Source organism: Mirounga leonina, unplaced genomic scaffold, assembly GCF_011800145.1.
Source record: "Mirounga leonina isolate KUSES-001 unplaced genomic scaffold, KU_Mleo_1.0 Mir_91, whole genome shotgun sequence".
NCBI lineage: Eukaryota > Metazoa > Chordata > Mammalia > Carnivora > Phocidae > Mirounga > Mirounga leonina.
The window spans coordinates 30710177-30723047 of NW_023270839.1; the positions used below are offsets into that span (position 1 = coordinate 30710177).

The window sequence follows — 12871 nt, forward strand, 5'->3', positions numbered from 1 at the left end:
CTGTTAAATTGCATATATTCTAAGTACATGAAAATTAGCATGGCGGAATTCGAAACCTCTACGAAAAAAACATACATATATATTAACACAAAACCATACCTTGAAGGAGAGAGTGTAAGTCGTTGGTTGTTTTTCTAAAACTTTAGAAACGTTGCTGCCAACACTTCAACAATGAGACAACGTCCAATCACATGTCCTCGACAAAAAGGTTACTTTTTGTCTATGTAATACAAAGAGAAATGTTAAAGTCAGAATTGCCTGCTTATAAACGTTTTTCAAAAGAATCTTTTGAAAAGCAGTCCACTCCATCAACTTTCAAAATCAGGCATCTCTGTAAAAACCCACAATCCCACTAATTAGTCTCAGCTGTTCGTCATATGGCCTGAAGACCAGTCAAGTGATTTTGCTCCTTTCAAGCTTACTACAACCCAATTCCCCTGGCCTCTCAGACAGAAGGCGGCTGTATTAACCTCTTCTGGTGTTAGAAGACTGGTATTCCAACTCTTTCTTTTCCCCCAGTCAAAAGAATAGAATATTTTTTTTCTTGAGAAAGAATCTTTAAAAGTATTGCATTCTCCAGGCCCTTAAGGGTTATACTAATAGTGTTTCTTCACAAATGCAATGCCTGATCCAAACAAACAACACAGGAGATCAAATGAAAGTGGCAGAAGGGCTGGGGCTAGGTGACTTACCAGGCCTCTCCTGGCCTCCAGACCCAGAAAGAAAACTATCTACTGGGAGGACCACCCAGATTTCCTGCTGCCATTTCAAATTCAACATTTCCTGCCCTTGACTTACCTCCTTTGTTCTTCTTTCCAGACCCTGCTTCAGACCCCCTCTCTTCCTATGTCTTGAATAACACAATCCCGACACCCACCCAGCCAGAAATCTGATGGTCCGATATGACTCCTTCCCCTCTTCCCCTCCCACTTCCAACAGGCCACCAAGTTCTAGGGATCTTTCCTCCTCCAAGTTCTTTTAATTTGTCATCTGGACGGCTATGATCATCCACTTAGTTTTCCGGCCTCCAGCCTGGCCCTGCTACCGATCCATCCTCCTCACCACACCAAAATGATCTTTCCAAACTGCAGATGGGTGTTCATCATTCTCCTCTGTAAAACCTGACTCCCCACAAACTCCATAATGAACTCCCTACTCCTTAGACTTCTGCCTTCAGTATCACCTACTATTCCCTGCCCACTGACTCCAGCCACAAGAACTATTTATAATTCTCTAAAACCAGTGGTTTTCAAAATGTGAAATCAGTATCATCAGCATCACCCAGGACATGGGTTAGAAATGCACAGTCTTGGGCCCACCCCAGGTGTACTGAATCAGGAATTGTCAGGATGGCCACAGGGTCTGTGTTTTAACAAGCCCACCAAGTGATTCTAATACACACTAAACTGAGAGCCCCTGCCCTAAACGCACCAAGTGAGGTTCATCAAATCACGTAGCCCTTCGGCTCCTTCTGCCAGTAATGCTAAGTTAAATGCCCCTTTTCTGTGCTTACTCTTTCCTAGAGCTGGTCAACCCTGTATGGTGACATCCAATTTATGTTGGTTGGTGAATATCTTGAAGACAGGAATTGTATCTTTGGCTCGCTCATCCCACAATCACTTGCTGAGCATATACCAGCCACTGGGAAAGAGGCTGGGCTTAAACTAATTAATCTTTCCTTTGCCTCTAAGGGAAGCCACCCTCTAACTTTGGCAGCTTGATGTGTGACTGAAAACTCAGCCTATCCAATCTATAAAATCCTATCACCAACCTCAAGAACTGTGGGCAGCTAAAAAAAGCCTGAACATAACCAGTCTGAAATCTCTCATGGCAAATGACATGGAATTTTTGGTTCACATCTGATGTTGACTCCAATGGACAGACATGGCTTATAAAGGGAGAGAGGATGCATTTTCATGAAACTTACATACGCCTCTATATTATCTCACAGCAACCTCTAGAATTTGGAGAATAATTTAGTAAGGGAATATACCAAGATTTTTAAATCCCAGATTAAAGTTCATTAAAATTCGCTTATCCTAATTACAGTAGGAGTTGAGTAAAGTACTTCATATTAGCATGTCTCAATCTTCAGCAAGCTTAGGACTCTCCTAGGGATTTTGATAAAATGCTAATTCTGATTCAATAAGTTTGGATGGGGCCCACGTGATGCCCAGGTACTATGGATGGATGGTCCTAGTCCTAGAACTACACTTTGAGTAGCAAGTAGAAGTAAAACTTCCATTTTTCATAGAACTAGTGGTCTTCCCATTAGAGCGACAAAAACTTTTTTTTGACCCCTCCACATTGAAAGCTTTCTAAAATGTCTTTCCAACTTTAGGATAAAGATGGTGCACCAAACACACACCTTAGTTCTGCTACCTCCTCAAATCTCACTAATGTAACAGTAAAAAGAGGTTTTTGTTGTTGTTGTTTTAGGTATGAACTCACAAGGACAAAGAGAAAGTGAGCGGTAACAACAGCAACAAAATGTGGAAGCTATAAAGCAAATGGACAAGAGGTAACTGATGAGCAGACCTGGGAAAGATGACTCTACCTGCCACTAGGGACAGCCAAAAATCAACTCATCACAGAATCTGCAGAAAGGCTCAGGCATTCAGAGCACCCAAACACTCCTGGAGGGGAGAGGAGGGTAAAGTCAAGGCTAAAAATAGTGGAAGTCTGCTTAGATCCCAATCCTCTAAATACTGAGATACCTCCACCCTCACGCACAGGCTGGAACTTCCAGAACGCAGGCATTCTCCACAGGCAGGTGGTTCAAATGCTCTCTGGAGAATCCACCCAGCCCCGGAGGGAAGACCTAAAGAAGAAAACAACAAGCCCAGGATGTACTGATCTAACTAAACCTATGACAAAACTTGAGAGTAGGGGACGGAAATGGCATACACGTGTGGTATGGTGGGTGGGGAAATGAATTAAAATTCTCTTCTTCCATGGTAAAGTGTCTAGGCATAGGCATTTAAATAATGCTTAAAACTAAAAATTGACCATAGAAATATCGAGTATGTCATTTAGAGACAAGGAATGAAACTACTAGCAAGAGTCACCTAATTACAAGAATTGAAAGCAGTTGTCTCTGCGGAGCAGGAAATGAGCTGGGGGAGGGGACTGATGGCTTTCTGTAACAGGCCTGTAGCACTATGTCCATGTAGAACTTTGATAAAAAAATTTTAAAAATTGGGCGCCTGGGTGGCTCAGTTGGTTAAGCGACTGCCTTTGGCTCAGGTCATGATCCTGGAGTCCCGGGATTGAGTCCCGCATCGGGCTCCCTGCTCGGCAAGAAGTCTGCTTCTCCCTCTGACCCTCCTCCCTCTCATGCTCTCTGTCTCTCATTCTCTCTCTCTCAAATAAATAAATAAAATCTTTAAAAAAAAAAAATTTTTTTTAATTAATTCCTACAAAATACACTAGTACACCCCCCACCCCATCCATGGTTTTCCTTCCTGATGCTTCATGTACCGGGGGTCAGTAGTGGTCCAGAAGCTCATGATCCCTGACGATTCATCAGAAGGCTAATAGTTGCCTAAGGCTACATCACAAAGCTTACATCATCACATCACTTCAACTCATCACATAGTTATTTTATCATCTCACATCATCACAAGAAGGATGAGAATAGCACAATAAGATATTTTGAGACACCATATTCACATAACTTTCATTCAGTATATTGTTATAATTGTTCTATTAGTAGTTATTGTTGTTAATCTCTTACTGTACCTAATTTATAAATTAAACTTTATCATAGGTAAGTATGTATAGGAAAAAACATAGTATATATAGGATTTAGTACTATCCACGGTTTCAGGCATCCACTGGGGACTTTGGAACACATTCCCTGTGGATAAGGGGGTGGCTACTGTAAAATGTAATGTCCATGCTTTAATTTTTTTTTCTTGGATGATTCAGGACATCACAATAAACATCACTAACTTGTTGTGCTACCTCCTCAGCATCTAGGACCTACAGTGAAGCAGGATGTTGAGGATCTGGGCTCTGGAGACTTTGAATCTCAGCTTTACCACTCACTGGCTGTGTGATCTTCAGCAAGTTACTTAACCTCTCTGTGCCCCAGTTTCCTCATCTGTGGAACAGGGATAATAGGATTATTTTGTAAGAATTGAATTATGTGATTCCTAGAAGTGCTTAAAGTAGTGTTCAGCACATAGTGTTCAATAACGGCTATTTTTATTAAGGGATGTTTGCCACTATAATAAACACCTCCTGACTACTGTAATGACTCCATCTTTTATTCGTTCATATTTCATTCTCCTTGCTCCCACCTTCAGCCAGACGTCCCTCACCATGGTAATTGGTGTGCCTTTCTACAATAACCACTTCCCCTTCCAATGTTCAGTTTCTCATTGACAAGGCACCTGGAAACCAAATAATCAGGCTTATTAGAACTGCATGTAAAATGGAGGAAAGGGGGTGCCGAGGAATGTTCTGAAAGTCTCCGTGAGGCAGATCAGCAAGTTTCCATATATGAACCATCTGTCTGACTACTCAGAACCCTTTGGGCTTACTTCTTAACTATCAACTGTGGGTCAGCAGGCTGGGTGACACTCAGGGTAACCAACCATCCCAGTTTACTCAGGACTGTCTTAGTTTTAGCACTGACAGTCCTTTTTTTTTTAATGATTTTATTTATTTGAGAGAAAGAGATAGAGACAGAGCACAAGTGAGGGGGGAAGGGGCAGAGGAAGAAGCAGACTCCCCGCTGAGCGGGGAACCCGATGTTGGGCTCGATCCAGGGTACCCAGGACCATGAACTGAGCAGAAGGCAGACACTTAATGACTGAGCTACTCAGGCACCCCTAGAACTGACAGTCTCTCATCCCTGGAAACCTCAGTCCCAGCCCTGCGAAAATTACCTAATCCTCCTAAGCTTGTTTCATCATCTGTAAAGTAAAGGATAATATCTACTTTGAAAGTCTGTTGAGGATTAAATGAGAGAATGTTTGTATACTTCCTGACACATAGTAAGCACTCAAGTGGTAGCCCCAGCTACTGTACTAATTACACACTGTTATGGTCAACTCTAATAGCAGTGGCCAAAGAAATTATTCTTAGATACTTACCCTGTAACTTGGTTATTTTCTTCCTGGCAAAAATAATTTGCCTTATGCACAGTGGATCTCAGGAGACCGAAATGTGTGCTTTTGTGAATTTCCTTCTGCCCTTGCCTTACACAATTTTATTTCAGGGACTAAGACATATTAAAGATATTTAATATTCCCACATTGTTGACTTCTCCACTGGGCGAAGGCCTGGGAGGTTCTCGCCATCTTTTGACACATGCATCTTTTTTATGCTATGGGAGACCCGCGGTATTTGTCAGTAGCTGCTTGCAAACCTATGGACCAATCAGTATGCCACCTCACAAAGAAGGACATCAGGCAGCATCCTGGACATTCTTTTTCAATTTGCATCTTACTTTTTTCCTTCATAATGGAACCAAATCATTCAGTCTCCTAATGGATTGACAACTCATTCATTAAAATATGTCAAATCTTTCCCTAAAAAATAAGTATCTATGTTATCATCAAACAGATGAAATCCCATTTCTGACCTCAAAAGCCGAAGCAACTCAGAATTCGATAGATATTAATTACAGCCTGGGGGAAATTGCTCACAACCGTGCATCCCACCAACACAAGGGTGAAGTTGCTATAAGAAAAGTTGCACAATTTGCGATAGATAACAGAAAGAATCAAGTTACTCAAAGCCAAAACATGGCCCTCTAAGAGGCAGCAGAGAGCAGAAATATGAGACTACTTTTATACACGCTCCCAAGCTCCCTCCTCCCATGCTCATATTTGTTCTGCCAACATCCCCACCCAGTGCCCAAGGCCTGTGAACACACAAAACACTGGAGAACCACAGAACCTCATCAAAACCTTGAGGAACACCTGGTCTAACCACTGTGAGTGGAGTTGGATAGGATTTCTCCAAGTATGGTCAGGTGCCCACTGGCAGCAGAAGCACCCGGAGTACCTGATGAAAACCCAAAGTCCTGGGTTCCAACCAGTCTTCTGAATTAGGATCTCTGAGAGAGATGTGCATGTATAACAAGCTTCCCAGGGGATTCCCGGTTATCCATAAGAAGGCTATCTAGGGAGACAACAGATAGCAAAACATACAACTATAGTTGGTCAAAGGACCCATAGAGAAGACCATGTTTAACCTCTACCAGCCTCCTATTCCAAATCTGTAAAATAAGGATACTATACCCACCTAGCAGGATGGTGGTGAGAATTAAATAAGTAATAGCCTCAAACATGGTTCCTCACACACAGCACATGCTCAATAAGTAGTAATCCCTCCCCCTCCTTCCTCGTGTATGGCATTCTAATGAAGATTGATAACATTAGGCCCTGTTTTGATTAAATGTCACCAAAGAAAGCAGACGGCTAGCTTAACTTGAGGCCTTGATGTTAATGAGTCACGAACTAAAAGGCCGAGGCCAGCGGCTTTAACCAATGGTTGAATTGCAAAATGCAGCCATGGACAGTGGTTCTCAAACTTGAGTGCGCATCAGAATCTTCTGGATGGCTTTAAAATACAGACTGTGGGCCATACCTCCCGAGTTTCAGATTCAGTACTGCTGGGCTGAGAATCTGCATTGCTAACAAGTTCCAGATGGTGCTGATGATGTTGGCCCCAGAACCACACTGATCGTCACTCTGCAGCCCCAGAATCTAAACTCTAATTGATCTGACACTTTGTAATAAAAAAGGAAAACTAGGCTGTATGCATTTCCTGCTTGACAGCAGACTGGTTAGTTTTGTGTAAATAAAGAAAAAAGTAATAAACCAGCAATTTCCGAGGTGGTGCTGCCTCTGCCCTTGAGAAGCTTTGTGGTCATGTTCTGTGAACAGTGCAGAGAGGAAGCTGGGAGATTTGAGTGCCATCTCCCTGCTCACCCTATGTGTCACCCTGAGTGAGGCACTTGAGCTCTCTGAGCCTCAGTTTACTTATCTGGAAACAGGGGTGGGCTGTCACTGGTTCCCAAAGCTGGTTGTGCACCATCCATCATTTTGGCAGCATTTCAAAGAAAACATGGATTCCCCAGGCCTGGCTGCAAACGAACAAATTAGAATCTCCACAGGAGAGACTGGAAAATGTGTGGCTTCGTGTGGGTATGTTTTAATAAATCTCTCCATGTGATTTTCACAGACAGCCAGTTATGAGGAACCATTACCAGGGTGACCGTTCAGGCCTTTTCCAGCACACGGTAGCTCTCGGATCTTTTTGATTTCTAAGTCCCTGTGCCCTGAGTCTGTGCTTACCAAGTACCTGTCTTCTTTTATATGTGCTCCCCATGGAGTTTTACTACAGGAAACAAGTGCATTAGTCCTCAAAGAAAAAAATCTAGTCTGCTTAACAGTTCCACTTCTCACGTATCAATAAACTAGCATTCTGGTTTGAGTTTAAAAAATAAAGTCCAACATGTAAGAGAAAACAGGAGTTACATAGCACTAAATCTGTAAAGCAATCTTCTCTATCACCAACTGCTCATTTACTTTGTCATTCATTCATTATTTTTTTTAAGATTTTATTTATTTATTTATTTGAGAGAGAGAGAGCATGAGTGGGGTGAGGGGCAGAGGGAGAAGCAGACCCCGCGCTGAGCAGGGAGCCCGATGCAGGGCTCGATCCCAGCACCCCAGACCATGACCTGAGCCAAAGGCAGGCACTTAACCCACCAAGCCACCCAGGCACCCCGTCATTCATTCATTATTATCTTACCATTTGTCATGTGCCAGGTATGATTCTATGGGTTAAACACATAGCACTTCACAAAACAGACAAAGCTCCTGCCCTCATGGAGAGAACATTTTAGCAGGAAGAGAGAGACAATAAATAAGTGAACATAGGATAAAATAATTTCAAATGGTAGTAAGTACTGTGAAGACAACAACACAATAATAATAGGATAGTGAGTGACCAGAGGCTACTTTAAACAGAGTCATCAGGGTGAAAGTCATCACCCACTTCTTTTTTTTTTAATTTTTTATTGTTATGTTAATCACCATACATTACATCATTAGTTTTAGATGTAGTGTTCCATGATTCATTGTTTGTGCATAACACCCAGTGCTCCACGCAGAACGTGCCCTCTTTAATACCCATCACCAGGCTAACCCATCCTCCCACCCCCCTCCCCTCTAGGACCCTCAGTTTGTTTTTCAGAGTCCATCGTCTCTCATGGTTCATCTCCCCCTCCGATTCCCCCCCTTCATTCTTCCCCTCCTGCTAACTTCTTCTTCTTTTTTTTTTCTTAACATATATTGCATTATTTGTTTCAGAGGTACAGATCTGTGATTCAACAGTCTTGCACAATTCACAGCACTCACCATAGCACATACCCTCCCCAGTGTCTATCACCCAGCCACCCCATCCCTCCTTCCTTGAAGGAATGATATTTGAAATTAAATCTGAATGCTGCCAAGCAGCCAGCCAGGTGAGGATCTAGAGAGAAACACATTGAGGTAGAGGTAAGGGCAAGCACAAAGGCTCTGAGGAAGGAATGAGCTTGGCACCTCCAAGGAACAGAAAGGAAGGAGATGAGTCTGGAGATGAAGGCACAGGGACGAGCTGAGGCCATGGAGGCCAGCAGAGCCCAGATCATGGAGACATCTACAGACCACGATCAGAACATCTGAATCTTACACCAACTGCAGTGGGAAACGGCAGAGGAATTTAAAGCAGAAGAAGGATGTGATCTGATTTACTTTTAAATTTCACTGACTTACTCTGGAAAACAGTATGGAGGTTCTTCAAAAAGTTGAAAATAGAGCTACCATATGATCCAGCAATTGCACTACTGGGTATTTACCCCAAAGATACAAAAGTAGGGATCTGGAAGGGTATGTGCACCCCGATGTTTATAGCAGCAATGTCCACAATAGCCAAACTGTGGAAAGAGCCAAGATGTCCATCGACAGATGAATGGATAAAGAAGATGTGGTATATATATACAATGGAATATTATGCAGCCATCAAAAGGAATGAGATCTTGCCATTTGCAACGACGTGGATGGAACTGGAGGGTATTATGTTGAGCGAAATAAGTCAATCAGAGAAAGACATGTATCATATGATCTCACTGATATGAGGAATTCTTAATCTCAGGAAACAAACTGAGGGTTGCTGGAGTGGGGGGTGGGGTGGGAGGGATGGGGTGACTGGGTGTTAGACACTGGGGAGCATATGTGCTCTGGTAAGCGCTGTGAATTGTGCAAGACTGTTGAATCTCAGATCTGTACCTCTGAAACAAATAATGCAATATATGTTAAGAAAAAAAAAAAGAAGAAGAAGGTAGCGGGAGGGGAAGAATGAAGCCGGGGAAATAGGAGGGGTAGACGAACCATGAGAGACGATGGACTCTGAAAAACAAACTGAGGGTTCTAGAGGGGAGGAGGGTGGGAGGATGGGTTAGCCTGGTGGTGGTTATTGAGGAGGGCACATTCTGCATGGAGCACTGGGTATTATGCACAAACAATGAATCATGGAACACTACATCTAAAACTAATGATGTAATGTATGGGGATTAACATAAGAATAAAAAAATAATAAAAATAAATTTCACTGGCTTTGTGTGAGGCATGGGCTGTGGCAGGGGCAGGGGGAGGGGGCAAGAATGGGACCAGAAAAGCAGCAATATCGGGAAGAAATGATGGTGGCTGGCACATAGCCATGGCAAGCACTCAGTTATTTCTGGATGGCTTTAACTTAGGTTAAAAGCATAATATACTTATTTCACTCCCTGTGATACTTCAGAAGGGTCAAGGAAGAGACACTGGTTGTTAAAGTTCCATCTGAAAGTCATTTCCTTTAAACAACAAAACAACACAATTTTATCTTGCCCATGTTTATACCTGGTTACAATCAAGAAATACCAGCATAGGGACATGGACAGAACACAGTGAAGAACCAGCAGACAGACCTGTCTTTTAGAACCTTCTCTGTCATCAGTTAACCATGTGGCCTTGAGCACAGCTCTGAACCTCTGAGGTGGAGGGGAGGCTGAGCTACCTGGTTTCTAGGGCCTACCAGCACTTAAATTACATGATGCTCTAAGCATAGTAAATGAGGTTTCCTTACCTGGGGGGCAAAATGGGCTGACAACTTAGTGTAGGGCGCTTTTATTGTTGACTTTTAAATCTTTCAGAAAGGCTCTAGTTAAGCAGAAAATCAGGTGTTCATCAAGAAATTGTCCATTTCAATATTTCCTTGGGAAACTCTGCTGTCCAAGGCACCCCTGGCACAAGGGTATGGTTGCTGGCTGGAAATTTGGGGCGTGGACACTCTGGTGAGCTGAGAGCTCATCATGCATAAGTGCTGAGAGCACAGGGCTCTGAGGAATTTAGAGACCAAACCTTCAGTCACAATGTTCTCTGTGGGTTTCTGGCAGGCTTCCACTTAATGCTGAATCACATGGCCGAATGCCTACAGACAGGCTGTCACCACAGGGTCCATTCCTCTCAGATGGTCCACCTGGCACCCTCACAAGACCTACTCCATGTGATCCCCGAGGGCAGGGGTGCTCAGTCCCAACTGCCCATCAATATCCACACCTGGACCCTATTCCACATTTAATGACTTAGAATCAGGGTAAGAGAGAAGTGAGAAAGACAACAGTGGTGGACTCAGGCTTAGTGAACTTTACATGATGGAGAGAATGTGTAACTCAGAAAAATGCAGGCCAGGGAGATTCAGTGATTTGTCTAATGCAGGGTTTTTCAGCCTTGGCACCATTAACATTTTGGGCAGGGTAATCCTTTGTCATGAGGGGCCATCCTGCACCTCTATCCACGAAATGCCAATAGTAACTCCTCAGTTGTGACAGCCAGAACTGTCTCCAGACATTGCCAAATGTCCCCAGGGGCGGAGGGCGTCAAAATCAGCCCTAACTGAGAACCTCTGGTGCAATATCACATAGTTAATTATCAGCAATATTACAGACTAAAAGCCATCCTACTACATCCCAGCTACGTGGGCTCCCCCACATTCAAGCAGGAGCTCCAGAACACAGGGGTGAGTCACTCAAAGCATCAAAACCCACTCCATGGCTTTCTGTGCCAAAGCAAAGCGGGGCACAGCTTGACCTTGCCCCTGACAATGGAAGCCCAGTTAGGAACAGCCAGCAGCTTGTTTGGCCACATCTGGTCTCCAGTATCTAACTAGAATAATACCTTATCTTTTCAAGGGCTGCTAGACCTTTTTACTCATTCTTGGGGTCACTCCCTTGCAATGGTGAGATTCATTATGAAAATCAATCACGCTTTGTAAGAAACAAAGAAATCCTGACCACCACCATAGATTATATTTTACAATTCTTGGGTATCTCAAACGAACATTTAAGTCATGACCTATTTCTATGTCTTATCCCCCCCCCCCCATCTTAGGGCTAGTATAACAAGAATAAAAATACCTTATCATAAGGTTTAGTTAGTTGACTGAGACCCTGTCTTTGTTTTTAATGATATGAATATACAGGAGATAAGTAACCAGTCATACCCAGATAAGACTTGACCAGCCACCCATGTGGTGGCATCAGGGTAGGATAGATGAACTGCGGTTAATAAGAATGAACAGATTTTTCAGTCTCTTGGCAACCGATTTTATTATTATGCTTTGACCTGGCAGCTGGTAAGGCTTTATATGAATTAATCAACGAACCTATGAAAAAACAAGATTAGTGGCTCTGAAATACAATAGTCTAGTGACACAGGAAGCATGTTCATTTTCAAGGCTGCTTTCTTAAATAAGCACGAATAATTTTAAGATAATAATAAAATAGCTCGGCATTTATAAGAACACGTCTCTTCAGGGCAAGTCACCTCTATCTGTGCAATCTATTTATCCTTCCCATATATCTTTCATATTTGTTGTACCACAATGCAAGGCAATGAGCAGTTTCATAGGAGTAGGCCACAAAGCAAGCAGGCTGTCAATAAGACAATACTTGGTTGTTGGGGAATTACTCTCAGTAAGTGCATTGTAATCAAAGCATCTTATAATAAAAGCCTAAAAGGAACAGAAATATTAACAAGACCTCAAAAGGAATAAAAACACGTTGAAGAACAGACTTTCTGGCATCGTCACAGGGAATGCAACCAAATGGTGGCTTTTGACAGTCAGGAGGCTCTCCGAGAAAAGTCAAGGGTGTCTCATGAGAGTGCCTTTGCCTGCCACTGGATCTGGGGACTGGAAGGACAGTGTGATAGGGGGGTGATCCTAGGATGGTGACAACAGAAGGGATTTAGGGTGGGAACTGCTGAATCACTATCTTGTACACCTGAAACTATACTGGAATTTTTTTTAAAAAGTGATTAAGGGTCAACATGAAAACATATATATATATCTTACAATCTTATAGGAAGACATTACGTGACAGACAACCACTGTGCCTGGAGTTCCAGTCCTGGCTCTGCCACTAACTCTATGATCTGACAAAGTGACTTAAAGTCTGTGGATGTGAATTTCCTAACCTACAAAAGACTAAAATAAAACTAAATCTTCTTCAACTTCCTTCCCCTTCTTATACTCCTTGAGTTTATAAGTCTTCTCTGTCCTTAAAGATTTTATTTTACTTTTTAAGTAATTTCTACACCCAATGTGGGGCTCAAACCTACAACCCCAAGATCACCAGTCATATGCTCCACAGACTGAGCCAACCAGGTACCCCCTCTCTGTCCTTAAGATAGACACATGTGCAGTCACCAAAATAAGCCATAGCTCAGTCATTCTTTGGACATTGTCATGATCAATTCATTTCCTATTCATAAATGGGTTTATCAGACTAGAGTTGCCAGATTAAATACAAGATGCCCAGGGGCGC

At 42.7% G+C, this 12871-nt stretch overlaps 1 protein-coding gene across 2 annotated transcripts in view; it reads right to left on the reverse strand.

Moving 5' to 3' along the window:
* Positions 1-12871, reverse strand: part of RAB27A (RAB27A, member RAS oncogene family) — a 75324-nt gene that overhangs the window by 57557 nt on the left and 4896 nt on the right. Inside the window, exons 1-2 of one of the 2 annotated variants that reach the window (XM_034993595.1) lie at positions 2718-2736; positions 100-220 (exon numbers count right to left, since the gene is read on the reverse strand). The gene's annotated coding sequence lies outside the window, so the exon portion shown is untranslated. Of the gene's footprint in view, positions 1-99; positions 221-2717; positions 2737-12871 lie in introns of those variants that run through there. The other variant, XM_034993594.1, reaches the window with a different exon arrangement.